Source organism: Dermacentor silvarum, chromosome 11 (genome assembly GCF_013339745.2).
Source record: "Dermacentor silvarum isolate Dsil-2018 chromosome 11, BIME_Dsil_1.4, whole genome shotgun sequence".
NCBI lineage: Eukaryota > Metazoa > Arthropoda > Arachnida > Ixodida > Ixodidae > Dermacentor > Dermacentor silvarum.
The window spans coordinates 57,538,111-57,557,476 of NC_051164.1; the positions used below are offsets into that span (position 1 = coordinate 57,538,111).

The following is a 19,366-nucleotide window of genomic DNA, read 5'->3' on the forward strand; positions in this document are numbered from 1 at the left end:
AATACATTTCATGATAGCGAAGAAAGATTTCGTTTTTACTTTGCTTATGAATCAAGCCGATGAGACCAGTTTACTTCCAATGTTGACAAGTAATATAGAAGCAAACCTTCCTTGCTCTGTCACATGTACGTAATAAACAGCCTTTTATGAAATCTAAGGGCATATAACTAATTGTGCATTTGAGTTGTTACTTTCGAGTGCCCGAGAGAGCTCTTGTAACAGGGGTTAGATTGACTAAATCCAGCACTAGGAATCAATTCACCTCATTAGGAGCTGAAACCTCCAGCACAGCCTATTCGAAGATCGCTTAACATTAATTACACCAGCACAAAAGAGATACGACAGGGCTTAGATCACGTGACTGCTGTAAGTTTGCTGCTGACATGGAATCATCTGCGGTCATTTTGGCAGCGCTCTGCGTGTGTTAGTCTTGAGTGTCCGCCAGGCTTGTGTATAGAAAAGAAGCAGTCTGGACGTGTTCCGCTTCTGGCTTCCAAATGCTTTGGAAAGCGTCAAAAAACAACAGCTTAGAAAGGTTTACGCTTGCTCCGAGCTAAATCGTCCTCTGAACTTTTTGAGTGTTAGACTTGAGTAGTAAGAAATATTCAAAGGCACCTTTAGCGGTGTTCTTTTTCACTTTCACCACACATACGAGAAATTTCTGCGTCGCAATGCTCCAATTTGTTTGATCGTTCTTCGGATATTCAGTCAATATTCTTCATAGCTTCATTTGACACAGGAGTTGCCTTCCGATGCATAACAGGGCATCAAAATAGAGCACAAATCTTGTTATAAACCAACTCATTTGCTTCCTTGATCCAATTAACCTAATTAAACGTTACCACTTGCCTCACTTTAGAAGACACTCCCTTCCATGCACGTTCTCTCACAAAAGCTGGGCCGGGTTCATGACCGTATTGCTTTTCCCAGCTCCTATAGAAGGCGTCCACTTGATCAAGAGTATTTACGAGACCCTTGTGGTTTGCTTCAGTGCCCTCAACTGGTTGCAACAAGAGCCCGACAAAAGATTCCGCCAGGCGCCATACAGTCGCGCTGTGCACAATTTACAGTGCTCGAAAGGACGACACCCTTGGGGACACCTCGGTGCCAGTGACTTTACTACGAGGCGCTGGGAAGGCACGTAGACAGCGGGATTCGTCCCAGCTCGAGCCCAGTGGACGGCGTACAGTACGCGTTGTCGGTTTCTCACTTAACACGGAAACGCGGACTTCGCAGGGTAACGTGGTTATTATTATTATTTTTTTTATTTTAAGGAGATGCTTGTGCCTTTAGGTGACGCTGACTGCTCCGATTATCTGACATGATAATCCTCCTCCGTATTGAGGCTTTTCTTTGGCAATTTCGAATTTTTTCCGTCATATGTATTCATGACATCGAAGGGCGTGAGCTTTTTTTTCACCACATATTTATTATCAAGTTATCACTAGGCGCAAGACGCGCCCACTCTGTCTTCAATTGTCTGAATGTTGTCGCTGATTATATAGCGAAGAGTCATGTCTAACCACATGGCATGCACAACGGGAATGGTATTTTACATTTTCCAGTTTAGTAGAGACGCGAGCCCCAGCCATCACTTTGAAATGCACAGTGGTACGAGTGTTAACCGCCGAGGGTTTAACCTGTCAGTGCCGATTCAATGATGGACGACTGTGCTCGCCCCGCTATAGTTATGAGTTGAGTTTTACTTGCTTGCCAGGGACACAAGTTTAAACGAATAAGAGTTCGATTCTTAATCCGCACTCTTGACAGTATTTTTGTCGTTCTTCACTGTTACCACAACCTGAGAGTGCTGCACAACAATGAAATATTCGTGCCAGTGCAGTTCGCACTTTTCTTTCTTGAGCTAATTTTCTAAAATGTCACAATAGCCTGCAAGAAAAACCTTGTATCTCAATTCAGGAATATCCTAGCTAGTTGAGCGCTTCAATGTTTCCTTTTCGCTTACGCTATATATGTCCTAGCATTACAAGATAGGCATATTCTGGTGAGAAATGCACATATAAGCAATAAAGCTGAGCATAACGCTTTGCTTCACCGTTTGGATAGTACAAACAATATTAGGTGTTGCAAACCGAGGTAGCCCCGGAACAAAAATCTTCAGCGACGCAGCTCACCCTTCGCATGAAGTGAGCGTTGCAATTAAGCTTTATGCGTCTGCGCGCGTTCCTAATATGGGAACGCATGCGCCGAGGCACGCTGCCATATACGCAGTTTGCGACGAGCCGCCTTGCAAGAGCGAAATTAATCTTCCCAGATCTGGAAGTTTTCTTCATCAACACCGACGCGCCACTCAAGAGAACTACTTCCACTTACTACTTCCAAGGCAACGCTGAGTCTGCTCCGTTCTCATACCTTTTGTTTTTATTGGAAGAGTCTGCGTCGAAATGCGTCGTTTTGCACAACTTGCCCCTAAACGCCTCCGCGAGTTAGAGGCGCCTAATGCAACCACTCAACTTTTTTTTTTCGAAACAGCCCATACTTTTGCAAATAAGCAATGCTTTAAAATGGTTATTTCAAGCGCCTTGGGTGTTCTTCCTAGCGACTAGCGTAGGCGCATTCTGTTTTAAATCGCGCTCTATTTTAACATCTTACAAAATAAGATACCTTTCAGTCAGACCAAGAGCGCAGTAGTATGCGGCAGCGGCATGCCTTTGATGTGATATTTTGCGCGCTGCCCAAGGCGTGTCACCGGGCAGGTGAACGAACACATGCACGCTATCGACGAAGGTTTAGTGCTAGCAACTTAGCCGTGCTCTATAATTAACGGCAAGTCTTACTCACTCAATGCATTTTGCTTGTCATTTCGATAAAATCTTACAAGAAGGCTGAAGACTGATATATGTTATATGCTGGATGTAATACCTGCGTCATGATGAATTAAGAAGTATTTTGCGGTATCTGCTGTAATGTACACAGCCATCACAGCTAGATGCAGTACTGTAGAAGATAGCGGCTTTCAGATGGACATGTGAGCGTTGCATTCGTACGGCTCCACAAGCCCATGTTAGATGAGGGGAATGTGCTTCTGTCATGGGAAGGAAACAGTATGCGCGTTTTGTATCCAGTAGTAAATGCCCCCAGTTCCAACTACAGGTGGCATTGAGTGCAAGCCCGCAGTCTCTTAAGCAAAATTTTTCCATCCTAATAATCTGACGGGAAAGGGAGCAGAAATACAGTGGGATAAGAACATGCGTGTGTGTCCGGTCGGAAGAAATGTTTATAGGGTTGCCGTGTAGATAGAGTAATTACAGCGGGCGGATCTGGATCGGGTGGGTTGTGTGCGACCAGGTCACCAGCAATGGTAGAGAGAGTATCTCAGCATCGCCTTGAGTCCACTGTACCTGCACATACGCATTGCGACTAGTGATGCGTATCGATTTCCCTTTCCTTGGCAAGGATGACATCGACGATGACATCAGTATGTCCAAATACAGATGAAAGTGTGCACGACTCCGTGAAATGCCTTTAGGTCCTTAACAGGGTGTTGGCTTCCAGCTATCATTCTGCGTTCTAGAAAGAACTCCTGCATGACCACTACGCACGTTATACGCGCGACACTTGTGGAAGAAGAAGCTGCACGAAGGTAACTTTAATTGCTCTGAGCCAAATTGTTCCCCGCTTCGGATATTCATTGCTACTGCTTATACACTACAGCTACTGTCCAGTTAGTTCGTACATATGCGGTACAACTATGTAGTGCATATGCAGTGCAACCATATGCACTACAACGGTAGCTGATTCTAATGATTCTGTTTCTAGCTGATTCTAATTTCTAGCTGCAAGTTTCCCAATTTCAGCACCCCCCTAGTTCTCGGCCGTCCTCGACTACGTTTTCCCTCTCTTGTCTCCAATTCTGTAACTCTAATAGTCCATCGGTTATCTACTTTACGCATCACATGACCTGCCCAGCTCCATTATTTTTCACTTAATGTCAATTAGAATGTCGGTTATCTGCGTTTGCTCTCTGATCCACACCACTCTCTTCATGTCTCTTAACGTTACGCCTAGCATTTTTCGTTCCATCGCTCTTTGTGCTGTCCTTAACTTGCTCTCGTGCTTCTCTGTTAACTTCCAAGTTTCTGCCCCATATGTTAGCACCGATAGAATGCAATTATTGTACATTTTTCTTTTCAACGACAGTGGTAAGCTCCCCGTCAGGATTTCGCAATGCCTGCCGTATGCACTCCAACCCAATTTTATTCTTCTGTAAATTTCCTTCTCGTGATCAGGGTCCCCTGCGAGTAATTGACCTAGATAAACTTACTGCTTTACAGACTCTAGAGGCTGTAAAGACTCTAGAGACCATTGAAGATACGGCTCGACAAAACGAAAGAGAAGAAGAAAGAACGTGCCATAAACTTAAAACTTCATGCTTTCTGCTATAAAATTCTGCCCACCTGAAAAGATAGCTCACATGTCACACAATAGCAATGCACGTTTGATCATGGATCAGAATAATGCTATAGTATGATGGACACAACACTAGTACCCTAGTAACAATGACCGGCTTGCTCCAGAATCAAAGGCAAAATACTTTCGGTTGTGAGCAGTAAGCAACCCAACATTCCCATTCGGAAATTTACGAAGCGCAAGTTATTTGAGGACACTTAGGTGGAAGTCACTTCGCATTTGTGCTGTGCCACGTCGTCGCATTCCGTTAGCTAATTCTTTTCTGCACCGAGTGAATATTTCCTTGTCTTGGTTTCGTTCCTTTCAAAAGCCACAGTATTGCCACCAAAACATATACACACCAGACGATTATGCAGCAGCATATTCACAGTTTCTGATCATCGATGGCGAGCGTAAGTTTTAATGGTAGTCATGAGAATGGTTAGGTTTAATTTAGGCATCACTCGTTTGGGCCACTGATTCTAGGAAGTCATCGAAGCCGTGTCAGCATCAGTCTGTGCCTACGGAGGTCCACACTTTATTAGTAGAGCTTTTGGTTTCCTTAAGAAAACGTCATATCCACAAGAAAGTTTTCGCCAGGCCGCAAAAAAAAAATGTTGAAGCTTGAGCGCACAAACGCAACTGTGCACTTTGGGAAGAGGCTCAGAAAAATGACAATATTCATATTGCAGACCACTGTGCAAGGTAATTCACCAAGACTACTAAAAACGTGGAAAAAGTGGCAGCATAAACAATAAATTATCACATTCCTGTCAGTTTTAAATGTTTCAGGGGAAGTGCGGAAGCTGAAGTTGTCAAAAGAAACACTGTAACAAATTAATATGCATTGCAAGAGCCTTGTGATGTTCGTTCATGCTCACTTTACAGCGATTTCAATGAGCCCGTCGGCTCTCATGCAAAAAGAGCCTAAAGAAGTGTAAACACTAGCGCAGATCGAGAGTAGCGAGAACGGCAGTGCGCGTTTTGACTAGACGCCAACTGGCTGCTTATCAAGAAACAGGTTTTAAAGGAACTTCAAATAAAAATTTGCAAGTCCTGACGATGCACGTCTATAATTTCGCGGCCCTGATTCAGCGTTAGTATTTGCCACAAGTTCTTCTTTTTTCTCTTTCCTAGAAGACATTAGCAGCCCGGGCGTTTACGGAACCATGGGTGCGATATGAGGCCCCAGGGCCAGAAACTCGAGACCAAATATCAACATGTTTTCAGTGTTGTGTTCTTTATGTGCTTGAGTCCAAATTCTTCGTGCTTCCTTCCCTACGTTATAATTACTGCCACCTCAAATGTCCCAGCGCCAACTTAAAATGTGATACGTTCCTTTTCAGCTGGTTGCCAAGGAAAGGCGCTTTAAGTATTTCTTCGCAATCATCGCTAATGTACGCAAACATCGCCGCGTGCATGAGCTGTATGATCGTTTCACGGAGACGTTTGGCTAGCCGACAACTTTGATGGCTAGCCAAACAAGTTAATGCCACTGACAGAAACAGAGGAAACCGAAAGTCAAGTGCCAGAAACGGGAGTTCAAGTGCAAGGGCAAACAATGCACGTTCAACAGCGGAGAGAAAATGGCAGGAAAAAGCGATTGAAGCACGCCATCGATAAGCTGTCACGTGCAACCCCCACTCGATGAGCGTGTGACCAGTCCGCAGAATTTCTTTATTTCTTGGTTTATTATGACCATGTGCACGAAGGGAGGGGGGGGGAGTACTGGAACCATGCCGCTCCAAAAAAATTCATAATAATTGCTATCTCGCAGTTTAGACTTTTGTGTCTAACGAAGCCACTCGATTTCGTTTCGTTGGAAAGGGCTTCTTTTTTTACGGAAGCCCGTCAGAACTTAGAATTGCTCAACATCTGTGCAATTTATTCGCAAAAACCGGCGAACCCGTTAGTTATAATCACGGGACTGCTAGCGGACCATCGTTTTCTTTAACGAGCGCCAGACCGTCTTCAGGGGTTCGATCGTGCAGCCATCATCTGGGGTTGACCCGGCCTGTCCCTGAGTAGCTGTAGTTCTCTTTCCCTTTACCTGGACTACGAGACGGTCTGCCCTTATTATTTCGAATAAGGATTCGCCATTTGAATAAGGATTCGAACTGCTGTTGCGTGAGCGCAGCTGGTTAGCATGAAAACAGTGAAACAGCACTGTGACGGTCACTGGTTATTCGTACTTCGTCAAAGCGGTATTGCTGGATTACGCAATGGGAAAATTGGATTAGATTTCGGTAAAACGTTCTATATGAATGTGACGGAACGAACATGTTACATCAGCTAAACACCTATTGCGACCATTTTCACAAAAATTATAGAAACAGGTTGTTCCGGGAGCTTCTTTACCCCGTAAAAACGTGGCGGTTTTTCTGTAAAATCCTTCGCATCTCCAAATGATTGTGAAGACATGATGAACGCTTGCTTTCTGAGCAGGCGATGGCGACAGCAACCGTCGCCATCGCTTTTTCACCCACAAGAACGTTAAAGAAGTTGTGTGCTCCTTGAATGCGACTGGCCTCTGTGGACTGCGTTATGCCGTTTGCCCGCGCGAAATCTCATTCACCAATTCTTCACTCTTCTTCTTTTTTATCTGTTCCCCTTCGCCAGGGCAGCGTTGTGAATGCAGCGTTGTCTACCAGATGGTTTTTATATTTAGCCTCCTTTCTTTTTTTCTTTTTTTCTCTCCTCTTCAGGAATGCCTTTCAAGTCAACTGCCGGCACCCCGACGAAATTAAACGGTACGTAATAAATTTTCTAACAATATATTTTCCCTAAAGAACACACGAAACATATTGTTTATTCAACTACATTCTGCGTGCTCTAACTTGTCGAAAGAGTTATATAAGAAACACTATCGCATAGATATTTGTAGCTTTGCCCCAGAGGCTACAGTTTGCCAAAGTTTTCGCAGTAAGACCGAAATCAGTCCTACACTGTCAGATAGGAGCGACGATTCCCTAGCGTAGCAACGATTTATGAAGCAGCATAAGGCTAATCTGGACACCTAAATGCAGCCGTTCCCACCTGAACACACACATTTTTATCGAGTTCCGATGCCACCTGGAGCCATTGGTTGGTCCACTCCGCTAAAGCTGTGAAGTGAAGGGAATGATATATTAGTTGCGTGTATCCTGAATGGAGCTTTGTAGAAACGTCGTTGTTTATCGTTAAATATCTCTTTTGTTGAAACTAATGTTTCAACGACAATGCTGAATACCATGATAAAGCTCATTCATCGTTGACTGCTCGGTCCCTTGGTGCATCATGTAGGGCTGTTTCGTGGAACAAGGGCGTAAGGGAATGATGTGCGTCTGCCATGTCCACATTGTTTCATTCCGCGCTTATATAATTGAAGGACAGAAATTCCTGACAAAGTTGTTTCTTATGAAGCATTCGGTGTAGTGGTGTTATAAGTAGAAATAGGCAGTAAGGTATTGCGCAAAAAACTAATAGTAATAAAGCTTCTCATAACGCGTAAATACCTGCTGCTGCCATAGAGCTCTTCGCTGACCCACGTTTCAGTACACAGAATCCTTGTGCGCAGCACATTACCGCTGGTATTCTGAACAAAAATCGTCATGCAATTGGCACAAACGGCCAAGGAAAGCTTAGATATCTCCGAAAGAAATTAGCACATAGGTGAGTACCATTTTCTTGTGGATGCACAGTACCATTGAGTGAGCGTGGCTCGAGGCTGCATAAAAGTATGGAGGCATCACTGAAGCCAACCGGAAAGGCCCAAATAATTTGAAATCAAGCTTTTCAAAGCCCAATACCAGGCTGGTTTGTATTTAGCTGTGCAGAAGCGCCAAGTGCAAATACTGTGTCTGGTGAGAATGAAAGTACAGGATCCTTTAAGACCACTTTGCCTATTAGAGGCCCTTAATAGCATCTGAACGTGCAGGTGCATCTGGAACGCCTTCTCCGCTTGTGCATTCGTTCACATTCGCCTTGTCTTTGCGACATCTCTCTCCCACTGTTCCATTCCCCTCACCCAGTGTAGTGTAGGCGAACAGACGCGTTTCTGGTTAACATCCTTGCTCCCTTTCTTTATTTTCTGCCTTAGCTTATTTAATGATACCCCCCCCCCCCCCCCCCCTTTAACTTGTGCGAAGCTTAATACTGCCTGCAGAAAAAAGCCGGTTAGCTCTCATGCTGCTTTTACGCACAGTGGTGTGCTGAGTTCTAAATGAATTGCTTGTAAAAATCTACCCGCATAAATTTACGAAAAACAAGGACGTGTTGATCGGCCTCTGTCAAATTTTGGCGCAGCTGAACGGGCAGGGCGTTGGTGACCTGTTTAACGTGCTACCTTGGGACATGAATTTTAACATACTCAACATGTGTTGTTAGGCCCGTACTTTGGGAATACAGATCTACTCCGTAAGCAGCTTTGGTTTTGAATAAATACACAAATTTATGGACGCATGTCATCCACACATCAGCACCCCGATGTAGCTCTTTACTGTTTATTCAACGCCATAAAAAAGAGAACATTGTTTAACTGTGTGAAAAAACGGACCACAGAGACAGCATAGAACAAAGACGGGCGCAGCCCTTGTTCATAGAACAAGGACTGCGGAACAAGGACTGGAACAAGGACTCATGGAACAAGGACTGCGCCCGTCCTTGTTCTATTCTGTCTCTGTGGTCCGTTTTTTCGCGCAGTTAAAGAATGTTCGCTAATATGTACCAACTCGCCCAACAATAAGCTCTCTGCGCCCGTCCTTGTTCCATGCTGTCTCTGTGGTCTGTTTTTTTCGCGCAGTTAAAGAATGCTCGTTAATATGTACCAACTCGCCCAACAACAATCTCTTCTAAGCAATAAAAAAGACCGTAGTTCGTGTCCATGTAGTACTTTGCAGTTAATTATGTTTCATTGCTCGTGGCATGTAGCGCAATTCAACTTTTATACTGGATGATTATGTAAGATAGACATCTGCACAGAAATTGAATTATATATTTGACAATTTTTTTTGTTTCGTTGATTGACATTATACGGATTGTTACTAAACATGCTGGAATTTTTGGAATTGTAGCCGGGGTGATTGCGAAGCCATCAACTTAGAAGAAATCCTGAGGATCACACCAGCCTCAAGATATGTGTTTAGAAAATGTCTGATGATACATATAAGCAATTGAGTTATTTTCGTTCTTTTATGCATAAAACCCAGATCTATTAAAATATTACGTACTTTTTTACCACACGTTTGACGGCGCACATGAAAATCAGTGTTAGTTTTAAATTTTGTTCCAAGTGCCTATACCTTCATAATTGCATGACTTCAATTCGTAATTTGCAAGATGCGCCCTAAAGTAAATGGCAAATGTTGATTAGCCAAATTTGGGGATTTGTCAATTACCGATTTGGATTTCTGGAACAAGAAATGTCAGCTTTACCGAGTAATCGAGCTTAATCAATTTAATCGCGCTTTATGTCACAGGCGATTTTTAATATTCTGCAAAGTAGGTAAAAAAACTACAGCATCTGTTATAAGCTGCACTAAGACCGCCACAGCAGATCGTGATTGATAAGAGCTAAGGCAACGAAGCATTGTTTATTAACTGAACCTTCACGCAGCAATGTATTTTCCACGTCATTATCTCGCCTTATTCCACGGCTTAGCTAGAGCGCTAATCGACCGAGCGGGGCAAAACCAATCGTCTCATCAATCACCACCCTTTACCTTCGGGCCCCTGCCATCCAATTACTGCGACCGACTCGAGATCCAGTGACTCAACCGCAGGATTTATTCTCCCCCTCACAAAAATCTCAGCACTGAAGAGGCAGTAGCTCCCAGACTTATCCAAAGAAACACATTCACCAACCTACACAAATACAGCAAAATATATCCACAAACATATCGCGGCATCTGCCCCTGATGCGGCGACACACGCCCTACACTCTTTCACATCTCGTGGGGGTGCGGGGGAAACCTCAACATTTAAAGACGCCTAACACGTCATTTGAGCGGTGGGAGGTACAGCTGACCGGCGATACCCTGGCGGGACAAGAAGCTCTCGTCCAGCAAGTACGTCGGGCAGCCATGGCCAGTGTTGTCCTGGAAGTCCTGGAACGACCTAGATGATCCAAATAAATGTTTTCCTCCTCTCTCTCTCACCGCGTTATTAAAAGTGTGCTTCTCTCTCTCCAAGTTATTAAAAGTGTGCAAAAATCAATCACCGCCCCTTCTACTCCGTGAAGGTGGTGTAACTGCGAAGCTGTGTTAGTTACACCCAGTGTTACACCATGCAAGTCAAAGTTCCCAAGCAGTATATATTGTAAATATTTCATTTCACCATGATTTCACCTAATTTTCGCTTTTGCGTGCTTCGCGTGGTGACCATGCTTTAGGAGTGTTTTTGTGCTGTTCTCTCAGTGTGTTTTTCTTTTTTTCGCGGGAGGTTTCTGTGTGTGTTTTGCCGTGCTTGATTTTGCGTGCAAGTTTCGCCGCCCGTATTTTTGGACACCCCTAACGAGAGCAAGCGACGAGCCCGTTACCTACCCAACTCTTGCTGACGCTCGCGGTAGGCAGCGTCTTCCTCAGGAGTGCCTACTTTTTTCCTACACCGCCATTGGTTGGCGCACTTTGCGCTCTCCCCCTCCAACGCGAGTTTTGGACGGCGCGACTTACGTTAAGCCCCCTCCCCGTTCTCTTTTTCCTCTGCACCCTCTCACAGCATTCTGACAGGGGAAAGGGGTCACTCCAACCCCTTTCCCCCTGTTGAGCTCTTCTTTTCCTCTCCTCTCCCGCTAGTCACGTGGCTCCTTTTTAGCGAAGCCCGACAACGACGGCACTGGGTCCGCATAAACAGCTTCACTGTAAAAATTTAGTGTCATTCTTCTCTGTGAAGGCGGATGACCAGCGAAGCTGTCATCCATGTATGTGGTGACTGACCATTGCTCCGGTGAAATGTTCCCCGTTTGCGGAATCGGGGCCACTCGGCCGGCACGCATTTCTTTCGCCTCGCGGTCTTTGCGCGCAGCACGCTTACGCTTGGCGTCCGCGGCCGGTCTCCTTCCACCGCGGCCCCACCAATTCCTTTTTGTGTTCACGCCATCGTTCTTGGTAGGCACGCTGTTCATCTAAGGCCGTACAATGTGCGGCCTACCCATTTCACAGTCAGAGCAGAACTGAGGAAAGGAGCCTACATAGAGCATGACGTCAGGAGACAGAACACACTCATATTGGTAGGCATTAGTTTGAATACGCGGGATGGCGTACACGTGTATGGTGCGAACGTAGACATGGCTGACGCGGGTCAAAGTGTAGTATCTGTTCTTATCAGCATATTACCTGATACGAGTTGAATTTGGACCCAATATAATAAGTTTATTTTTGCAAGTTGCCGGTGTGCTAGAAGCCTGCTTCACCTCCGCCGTGGGTTGGCCCGTTATTGCGCAATCTTCGGGATCGTCCCGCGGTTCCTGGTCTATGGACATCGATCCACTGGAAACTAGCCATATACAGCTTTGCTGCAAAACTTGTAACGGACTGTGATAATTAGGTAGCCACTCCTGCAGATGTTGCCCTTTTACTTTCTTTTGGAGCTTATATATAAAGCGTTAAGTATCCCAACCAATTCAACTCTCGGGTTTTACGCGCCGACACCACGATTTGATTTTATGGCACCCCGTAGTGGTAAGAGCTAAGGCGACGAAGCATTGTTTATTAAGTGAACCTTCACGCACCAATGGATCTTCGACGTTATTAAAAGTATTCAACTTCGTGAAGGTGGATTAATTTTGACCACCCGGGGATCATTCACGTGCCCCCAATGCACGGGTCACGGGCGTTTTTGCATTTAGTGCCCCACGAAATGCGGCCGTCGCGGCTGGGATTTGATCCCGCGGCCTCGTGTAGCTGCGCAACCCCATAGCCGCTAAGCCACCACGGCGGGTTAAGTTGCCCAACCGCACAAATTGCTCCAAATTCGCTTGCTATGGCCTGCCCATATGCGCTCAAGTAAGCTCACAGTTTACCTTTAAAGGAAATTATTTTTCGCAACGTCCTCCTGATGCCATTTTGTATTAAACGTCGTACTGTCGCGCCGGTTTGTCTTTCCGCAACCTGCTTCACCAAGAGGACAAGCAGGGCGCACTTACCAACTTACACTTTCTAAAAACTGCTGTAAAAATTATTCGGCAAGAATACCTGTGCTGGTTCTGGTAGGAACCCTACAGTTGTATGGAAATAGTGTGATAGAAAAAAAAAAGGGGGGGGGGCTTGCTTTGGAAGCAGTATAATCAATATTCGTGGATCCCACGCACAGCATCCACACATGGCCCAAGCAACGTCACGCGGTGGCCGTATGCGCAAAAAGTCGTGCGTTGTATGTTCTGCTGGCGGAACATTGCGGCATCTCCGTTGTAATTGGGTCGGTTGTGGCCCACGTACCTAAAGCATGTGGTTATTTGGGATATTAATTTGCGACAGTCACCAACTGTGGCCCCATTTGAGAACGGTACTACCGCAACATCAGCTCGCCGCTCTTACGTGAAGCAAGGGGATTCAACTAATTACCCATGGGAGCCTTCGCGCTCCGGAATAATGAAGTTAAGGCCGGAGACGAACACACAGTCGACTGTCGACAAGCCGACGTCCCGAGCAGCTCGCGCCAATTAGCGTGTGAATTAGATTAGGCCCGCTCGGCCCACCGGTAAAGCTGTGTATGAGTACGTAGTTAGTTCTTTTTTCATTTTTTTGTTTGTGTTTAAATAGTTTCTCTCTGGTGAACGTTTGGTGAACTCTGTTTTGTTTCCTTTTCGGTAGACGCTTGCGCTTAAACCACGTCTCACCCGTGCACCGTTTAGCTGTTCTTATCTGAATACTTTATTATTATCATAAACGCAGTATTATCCTCTGGGTGCAAAACAACAATTTACCGTATTTTACATGTAACTGGGCTGGGCATAGAATTCCGTCGGTCCACTTTCTCCGAGCTCATAACTTCACGAATTGTTCTATACGTATACGTATCGTTCGTATACGTACGGTTCATCTAACCGCAGAGCACAAGTTTTTAGGTGTGATACTGGTCACTAAACTATCCTTCCTACCCTACATTAGGTATCTCAAAGTTAAATGCCTAAAAACAATGAACATTCTCAAAATACTGTCACACACGACATGGGGCCGTGGCAGAAATTGCTTGTTGAACCTGTACAGGAGCCCAGTACGATCACGCTTAGATTACGGCGCCGTGGAGTATCACTCTGCTGTGCCAACGGCGTTAAGAATGCTGGATCCGATTCATCATTTAGGAATCCGATTGGCCGCGGGCGCCTTCAGGACAAGTCCTGTACAAAGTCTCTAAGTGGAAACGAATGAGCACGCTCTAGACACTGCTTGGAGCTCCAATGGCTTCGTGGCGACGGTGTTCTACTGCAGAATGCTCATGATTTTGACATGCAGGTTTGACATCAATACCTCCTCGCTGCTCGCATTCTTTATGTCGAAAGCGTTGCACATGTCCAGCTACATAGTTCTGGTGGTTCTCTTCATCCTGACCCTTCATCGCCTCCAACCTGTAAGAATAATACAAAAGTGACTATTACTAGCTCCTGTATCGGAATCTTGTTTGAATCCTGAATCTTGTTTTGATGAGTTAGATAACACAAGCCGAGAGTTCTCCGTAAGCCCTTGCTCTGCGAAAGAAAAAAATAAGATAATGATAAGAACGAGATGTGTGCATACTGTCGCGTCGGTGCCCTGATGGAGGATACCTCCTTTATTTCACCATTTCTAAAGATAATCGGCAAGCGTGTACAACGTAAGCCGAAAAGGCTACAAGGGTGGTGTGCGCTCATAGCGAGGGAGTGTGCAACGCGAAAAACAAACTTCGGGCTATCAACTTAATCACTCGTAATTGGCAAACAACTGTTGTACACTGATTAAATCACGGTAGGGATCATTCTCCCAGAAAGAGCTTCGTAAACACAACTGCCTCAAAAGGCCCGCTTATGATCCGTTTTGATAAGTACGGCAAATATCCAGCCCGTGTTTACACATAGCATCGCGAGTACTGATGGCGTAATTTGATCATAATCACTGCTGCGGAACTATTTATTTATTTCTATGAACACAAACATTCAATCTGGCAGTCATCGCTTGCATGTTTGCCTTAATGATAGTTATTTTTATCAGCCAGGTCACAGCATCCTCTAGTGCCAATAAGATAGGCACTTTGGACAAAGCGTTTACGCAAGAGCTCGTTGCGAAGCTGTTTGCAACTAAACCTTCGCTTTATGATTGCGCTCGTCAAATGGCTCCTGATGTTGTTCTGCCATATAGAATATAACATACGAACAAATTATGATGCCGCCTAATAAAGAACGTAAATTGCTACTAAAGGAACCGTGCATTTGTGGCAGCCACGACGACTGCAGTACGATGGTCGCTGCGAAGATTGCACAATGGCTGACGTTTCTCAAGGAATGGCTCAAGGAATTACTTTTCATTCTTAGGGCTGCGGCCGAATTTTGTCGCTACCTATATGGCAAGCCTTTCGAAGTCGTAAGGGGCCATCACGCATTGAGTTGGCTAGTCACTTTAAAGGACCCTTCAAGACGCCAATCATGGTGGAGTCTAAGACTGCAAGAATTCTACATCACTGAGATTTGCGATTCCGGAAGAAAATACTTTCGTGCCGACAATCTGTCTCGCGCCCCATAAACCCACCGCCACAAGACGATCAACACGAGGACGCATGCCTTCCTAGCAACAATGAGCGCCCACGACTTCGCCGAGAAGCAGCGAGAAACAGCGAGCGGATCTAAGGAGCCTAGCTGAGTTCATGGAAGGAAAGACCGACTTCGTCCCAAGGACGTTTAGATACGGATTTTGTTCGTTTTTTTCTTGTCAAGCAACGTCCTAGTAAATAAGAACTTGTTCCCAGTGTATGCCAACTAGGTTATGGTTGTTCCATCAGCTCTGCCGTCAGGGGTACTGCATGCCCTGCATGACCATCTGACCACTTGGCAACTCGGTTTTTCGCGCACACTGTCGAAAATTCAGGAGTAGTTGGGAACGTCGGTGGCAAGGCGTGGCGAGTAATACAAGACTGCCAGCGACGCAAGACACCACCGACAAGGTCAGCAGGATTGCCACTTAACATTCATCAGAGGTTTCAGTAGATTGCGATGGACTTATGGGGCTCTTTCCCACGTCAACATCCAAAAACAAGTGCTTCGTCGTGGCCACCGACTACCTCACCCGTTACGCCGAAACGAAAGCCCCGCCCAAATGTAGTGCAGCGGAAGTAGCGAAATTCTTTGTCTAGAACATTCGGTTGCGACGGGATTCGCCAGAAGTCCTCATTACCAACGAAGGAACGGCTTTTACAAATGAGCGTACTCAAGCATTCCTGCAATACAGCAAGGGAAGTCACCGGAGGCCAACCGTCCACCACCTCCAGACGAATGGTCTAACGGACCGTCCGTCTCAACAAGACGCTGGCCGACATGTTAGCAATGTACATCGACATGGAACATACGGCGTTAGATACTGTCCTTAAGTACGTAAAGTTCGCTTACAACACGGCAGTGCTAGAGACAACCACGATGATGCCGTTCAACCTGGTTTTCAGAAGGAATCCGCTGACAACACTTGACGTCATGCTGCTGCGTGTCCCCGACGAAGACAACCTTGACGTCGCCGTCTACCTCCATTGCGCCGAAGTCCGACATCTCACCCACCTGCGTATGAAGAATACTCAAAGGATGGATAGCCGACCCTACAGCCTTCGACGACGCTATGTGGAATACTGGCTAGGTGACCGTGTTTGGCTGTAAACCCCGATGCGCTGACGTGGACTTAGTGAAAAGCCGGTTCGAGGTTTTTCTGACCATACAAAATCCTTCGATATATTGGCGCACTGCACTATGAGCGCGTCCAGGACGGCATTACGCAATCACAGAGGCGCGCCGCACTACTCAAAAATTTTCAATTTCTTGCGTCTTAAGCCATTCTATGAGTGCTAACGAAGTTTTACACTTTAGACTTTATTTTGTTGCTTGGATAGTCTTCTTAGGTGTACCTTTTTGATTTCGTGTGTTATGTGCAGCATCGGGATGATGCTGTTTAGGAGGGGGGAATTGCCGCCCGTTCTTATATTTCTTAGCGACTTCATCTCACCGGCTAACAAGTGTTAAAACCTATGGCCTATCGCAAGACGCGCCTTTCCGTATCGGATGTTTCTCAAATGTTGACACTGGTTCCATCTGTTGTTCATGTAGTCGCATAGCCTTGTGTAATCAGATTGCGCGATTGACGAGAATAGTGGTTTGCATTCTAGAACTTACGCGAGCAGCAGCGATAACGCTGGAAGATTCGTTGAATCATGCATTAATAGCCGATGCGTCTGATCCACTGATCAGATCTTCGACTATCGAGGAGTATACTCGCCGCTATCACTCTGCTGACTGTTACTTGTGTAAGAACGGTACATCAGCACAAGATTTTTAACTCCGAAACCTAACTGGCAGCAGTGTCGTGCTCGTGAGCACGCCAAGAACCGCGCATCTTTATGCTCTTCTGCATTTTATGCTTGCTAATACTGCAACCCTCCTTAAGCTGTCGGAAAAGTCTTGTTCACTTGCTTCGTTGATTGTTTCACGTACAGTAGTCCGTAAATCATCACAGGAAAATAATAAAACGGCTCTTCCACACCGATAGAAAATCCGTTGATGCCATTATGACTTGTAACACAGGCTACATGTGCTTACTTCACTAGCAAATCCTTAGGAACTTCTCACTTGGTAGGGGTCCTTAACCCGCAGCTTCTTTAGATAGTCGTGCAAAAAACGTCCGACATGCAACGGCCACGAAGTCTTTTCTGATGCTATTACCCTTAACGGGTAGTTAGGTTTGTGTTTTTGCCCGTAAGGAACACCTTCAGGAACCCGTATTCTGCTTTGCTAGTAAGCTTCTTTAACAGTCCAAGATTAGGTTCTCCAAGTAGCTTCAGAGCTGACTTTCTTTGCCGTTTCGGATCGAATTTCACTGCCTTGAAATTATTCGCAATTGTTTCGGAGGCGTTTTGTTTTGGGAGGGATTCTGGTAGCAAGAAGAACCCTCCTTCCTTGTCAGACTGCAGGTCGTTCATGCCGTGGTGCTTCATCCAGGAGACCACTTGAATAAATGGTAGCTTAGAGTCCTTCTTGTGTTGCTCGTTTTTTTATATAACGCAGTCGACGCTTTCTCTGGTTGCGTGGTGCCGTGTATGTTCACCGGCCTTCTGTGCCACATCTTTGGTGATGGCCAGAAACTTATGAGCTTATTGCATGGATAAAGCAGAAGATAAACGTGTGAGCACAGCGTCACTCAGTCTAGCAAAACATGAGATAAATTTTCGTGGTAAACATCCATACTAGTAGGCAGCACGCATGTCTTTCAACGTTCTGGTTCTTGTGGCCGTTTTTTACATGTAACAAAGCTGGTTGTTTCTTCAATTTCTTTTTCTAGTTGTCAATTCTGCGCTGTCCTGTTGTGTTTGTTTTCGATTTATGTCCTTGTCTTTTTCGCGCTGCTTCAAGTTGTACTAAGAGGGGTCACGCACAGTAAACTTTTGAGAAACACTGGCCTTGAATATTCGCTACCATCTCACTTCAATGATTATCGAATAATTTATATGGCCATATTTCATTGTACATACAGTAACATCCATGAAATGCAGAAACAGACCTGATGTAATGCTCTTTTGTATGAATTAATTCAAAGTATTTTACAAAATATGTGCTTGTTGTCTCTTTGGTTTTATTTAATTTGAACTTTTACTGAGAATATCTAAGATTGGATACCTGTATGCCTGACATTGTGCGACTGCCAAGTACAAATTTGTAGGGCGGCGGGTCCGATCAAACTGCCAGGGAGCAGCTTGTTCATTCTCGCAGCCTGACTATCTGTGTTGGTGGGCAGTATAGCAAATAGCCGGATTTGATGTGCACCATCAGACGCAGAGACAGCAAATATATATATATATATATATATATATATATATATATATATATATATATATATATAACGGGGGGCAGCTCATTGGTTTACGGGTAAATAATGGCGTAACGTCTCAGTTTTGCAGAAGTCCCACTACAGGGTCAGGCCGTTCGAAGCATCTCGTTGAGAGATGCCGGACCACATATATGACGCCAACGTCGCTGCCGGTGACGTGGACAGCCACTCCCAATAGCCTTCGCGCAGTTTTCTTTAATATTCCTGGCCTTATGACGAGTTCTGTTTCCGTTATCCAAGCATAAAAAGTGCAGAACGACTGGCGCTATGAAGCTATTGGATTGGGCGACAGTGGTATATATGGAAGAGGTGAAGCAGTAGCTAGGAAGAGGTTCGTCAGCTTTTTATAACCCTTTTTTTCTAAAGTTAGTTCTGTGGTTTTACGTGCAAAAACCACGATTTGATTATAAGGCGATTTGATTATACCTCAATAAGGTATTGAGGGACTACGAATTAATTTTCACCACCTGAGGTTCTTTAACGCGCACTCAATGCACGGTAAACGGGCGTTTTTGTTTGCATTTCACCCCCTCACCCCCCCTCTAACTGCGGCCGCGATTTTTTCTCGCACCCTCGGGCTTAGTAGAGCAACGTCGTAGCAACTGCATGCAACAGCGGATCCGTTTTCTAGCAGGAGAGTGTTTTATGCCAGGCATCGTCAAAAATATGTACGATTTACGTTCGTCGCGCAAACCTGATTACAGAAATTTGCGAGAAGGCGATACGTATTGGGCTTACCTAATCAATAGCAAAGCAGGCATGGCCGGGACAGAATGGTTTACATTGTTACAAGAATTTTTCTCGGTATATTTGTTACCATGAAGGTATTTTGGCATCAATTCGTTTATCACTGAGTATATTCAGGAAAAAATATGGCTTGCAGGTTGGACACGTATAAGGGTTTCACAGATGGTAGCGCTTGGAAGTGTCTT

The 19,366-nt window shown here is 45.2% G+C and overlaps 1 long non-coding RNA gene and 1 pseudogene across 1 annotated transcript; both read left to right on the forward strand.

Annotated features, from left to right (window-relative positions):
* The first annotated feature begins 905 nt into the window (after positions 1–905).
* Positions 906–14,877, forward strand: LOC125941587 (uncharacterized). The gene is made up of 3 exons (XR_007464457.1): positions 906–1,237; positions 7,116–7,160; positions 14,778–14,877. It is a non-coding gene; the product is annotated as an uncharacterized LOC125941587 (long non-coding RNA).
* LOC119434187 (U2 spliceosomal RNA) lies at positions 11,672–11,851 on the forward strand (annotated as a pseudogene).
* Positions 14,878–19,366: the final 4,489 nt, after the last annotated feature.